Genomic DNA, 4,073 nt, shown 5'->3' on the forward strand with positions numbered 1-4,073 from the left:
TGGCAAAGGGTTATGAACGAGAACTACATCCCTAACTTCCTTTTCCAGGAGGCGCGGAGCCCGAGCAGCGGAGCGTCAAAGAGGGCCACCGCGGCATTGTACACCAGCCTCGTTACGCTCCAGGGCAGCTGCAAGGATAGGGCGACCTCGAGAAACCTGGAAACCAGATCGAGCGCATCGTGGAACCTGTTGGTTGTTCTTATGAAAGGAATAAGAGTACAGCATTGTATATGTAAAGAAGACAAGACTTTACCTAAACACGGTGTAGTCACCAGCATCCGTCGCTGCATCCACGCAGGCAGGGATGCACTGCAGAGCGCGATCACAGCCACCCTGCAAACCAGAAGCGAAGTCGTCACCAAGGTCCTCCTGTGCCATGAACAAAGCGGTGCATATTTGACTTGCACGTTAAACAATAAACATGCTACAAAATCCGATCTTTTGAATGAGCTCATCTCAATTGCAGTAGCTGCCTTGCTCAGTGGAGGACTGACCACGAACACTCTGTGTGTAGAGAGAGAGAGTAAGTTGCAGAGAAAGGGCGTAGCTCGTCTTCTCAAGCCATCCTTAGCGAAGAAGCGCCCGCGCGCGTGCCGTTCATTCGACACGAATGCCACCCACGAGGACAAAAAGAAGCCACCGAAATCAAACTCAAGCAGGCCAAGTAAAACCCCGTTCAGGTAAGCGCTCTCTGGCACCGCAAACAGCGTACCGAAAATGACCGTGCAGCACTAGATTCTGCACCACTTTAGCCTTTCGATACTGTATACCTTGCCCCGGAAATAAAGATAAGACGATGGACTCATGGTCATGGACAGGACAGATGCTTCTTCGAAAAACAGCACAGCAGTTGATCCATGCACCAACCGTGTAAAATGATCGGATATGTCTCTGACAGAGACTAACTCCCTCCGTCCGTGTAGGTCATTTTAACTTTTTAGTCGTATAGATGTTTGTATATATGCATCTAGATATAGTGTATGTCTGGATGCCCGACACCGCTAGCGCTCGGACGTTCCGTTGCAACATTAAAATAAAACATCTGCAACATCGAAAACTTATAGTTGTAACATTAAAAAATATATGAAAAAATGACTACATCGTTTGATTCTGGGATAGAAAATTCCTGCCGCAACATGAACACTATGTTTCATGTAACATTCACTGTGAAACATGCGGGAACAATAGTTGCAACATCGATAATTAACTATTGAAACATATCTCGAGCCATCCGATTTTTTTGATTCTAGACGTCAGAGTCTTAGCATTTCCGTACAAACATCTATGAACCTAGGAAATCAAAATGAACTACAATTTGAAATGGAGGGAGTATTTATATGGTCTGTCAAAACATCGATCAGATAAATGCGATCTACTCATGCATAAACGACATCCAGCATAGAAGAGACACTAAAATTTCAGTTGAAGAGGATTTGAATCTAAATTGGGAAGGTTGGAATCGTATATGGTCCTTTCAACTGAGCTAGACTTAGTTCCTGAAAGTAACTGTAGATTGAGAATTTGAGAAATGGAAGCACGATCGACACAATGATAAATGGAAATAAAGCAGATCGATCGGCCATTATTCCTAGCATCATCTATGGTGGTGCACATACATCATCTTGGTTCATGAACCTCAATAGCTAGTCTGAAACTATCTAAGCTGCGTTGCCGATCGACAGCGATCGCAGACCTTGAACATCAGATGGCAACGGCTGCGACGACGGGCATCTGGGGGCGCATGTCCTGCAGTTTTGCCTGCAGGCGTCCCAAGACTGAAAGCAAGGCTTGGGCTGATTAGTGTTACAGCAGTAGCACGTGCTTTGTCTGCAGTTCTCCTTCACGCAAAATACAGTAACAATGTTACTGCTGTTACCATCACTCCCGTTGGGGTCATCCGCCAAAGTATGATTGGTTGCCACATTATAGTTTCTTCTCGTACTCTCGACCTCCGATCCCCCAGCACTGGGCGATCTCCCCTGCCTACAAGTATCATGTTATAACTTAAATGAGAATGGCAATGGCCGCATATATTACAAAACATGTGAATTAGCACACTTTATCTGTTTTATGTTTTTGATTTGAAAAGTGTTGTTTGACTTGATATGACCCCTAAAATTAATTTTTACAGTTACTCTCTTTTATTGCATATTTATTTTACCAAAAAGTCACGATAATAGAAAATTACTTTCAAACAGGGATGCCAAGGTACCCTCTTTGTTGCAAGTACCATTGTACTAATTGTTTGTAGAAAGAAAAAATATTTGAATATTGAAATGTGCGAGCGTCTTGGAAACAATAGGAATATATTCATATATATAATACTTACAATAGGTTGAGGCTAGCAAGCACGCAAAGAGCACCACCACCAATACCACCATTACATTCACCCGGCTAGTTACCCCCATTTATCCGTTGACGGAGATGTGAAAAGATGGAAATTAGTCTAGGACGAGTTCGACCCTCCTTGGCCTGTATGGGTATAAATAGATCAGCACTATATAGGGATACATTCAAGATCATTTTACAGATGTAAATTTAATTATTAGCACATCAATTACACATGTAATTAGTGCATATTATCCACTGCCAATATAAAAGAGGGTTTCATTTTGGTCTTTTAGAAACTAACTTAGAAGAGTTTCATTTTGGAAACTAACTTAGAAGGGTTTCATTTTGGTCACTATTTAAAACATTCCCATATAAAAGAGGTACATAATTAACTATGCCTGCAATGATCAAACAGCTTCCATATTAGTATATAGATATTTAAGTTTACATTAAAGTAAACTCCTAAGTAATTGTTGACTTGTTATTTACTCCCTCTGTTTCAAATTTGGGCAACATAGATGCATATTTTTTACATGATGTATATCTAGGTGCATAACAAAAACTATGACGGAAACATTTCCTTATTTAAAAAAACAAAAGCTATGTATTTCAAAAATCAAAATGACTAACAATTTGGAATAGAAGGAGTGCTTGCTTCATAAGTAATAGCATAACACCTTATTACTTTAATATACTTATAAGATACGCTAAATTATACTACACACCCCCAATCCTAAAAATCATGTCTAGAAGATCTTCAAAATTCTGAAATATATTGTCATATAGCGCACATGCATCACCTAAAATTTGTTTCAAGTCGGTTCGAGTCTTAAAATAATTTAAGTGCATTTGCTTTAGAGGACAAAATATATTGTCGTATAGGGCAGATGCATCACCTAAATTTGTCATTTTTCTAAATGACTCAAACAAAATCAAATTTAAATTTTGATGGATGTTGTACATGATTTCACCTAGAGCTACAAAGAGTTTCATATTTTTCGAGAGCCGTTAGAGATGATTTCTACTGTATTTGCACCATTTTCAATTGTTGGTGCATTTCTAGTGAGATGCGTGCACCCAAATTTAGTAGGGGAACTCCTAGAAAGTACTCCCTCCATCCCAAATTATATGATGTTTTGGCTTTTCCGTATACATAGTTTTTTGGGGTATTTGTATTCATACCTCTGCTTTGAAGTGTAATTGTGCTTATGCCCTCATTTTCTCAACTTTATGATTTTACCCTCAACTATTCACAAGTCAATGCGATTTTGCCCCTAGTGCAAAATCACATTGACTTGTGAATAGGTAAGGGCACAATCACAAAGTTTAAAAAACGGGGGTAAAAACATAGTTGCACTTCAAAGTAGGGGCAAGATCACAAAAAAATCTTTTTACTATACATCTAGATATGATGTATGTCTAGATGTGTAACAAAATATATAAATTTAGAAAATCTAAAATGATCTAAAATTTAAAATGGATGGAGTACTTTGTTAGAGTTTTCCTTACTAAAATACGTCTTCAAAGTACAGAAGGACTACGTGGAGTGGAAGCACCAAGGTGAGTTGAGTTACAAATATAGTATGTATTATTTTGATCATCATTCAAATGCTTTTATTCCCGAAATAATCAGGGCAATAGGTGGTGACAGAATTTTTTGTTCTATTCAAGTATTACATATTTATTACTTCGATTTGGTTACAAAATACTAATTAATTAATGAACAATCGCACCACTCTCAA

This window comes from Setaria viridis, chromosome 7 (genome assembly GCF_005286985.2).
Source record: "Setaria viridis chromosome 7, Setaria_viridis_v4.0, whole genome shotgun sequence".
Classification (NCBI taxonomy): domain Eukaryota; kingdom Viridiplantae; phylum Streptophyta; class Magnoliopsida; order Poales; family Poaceae; genus Setaria; species Setaria viridis.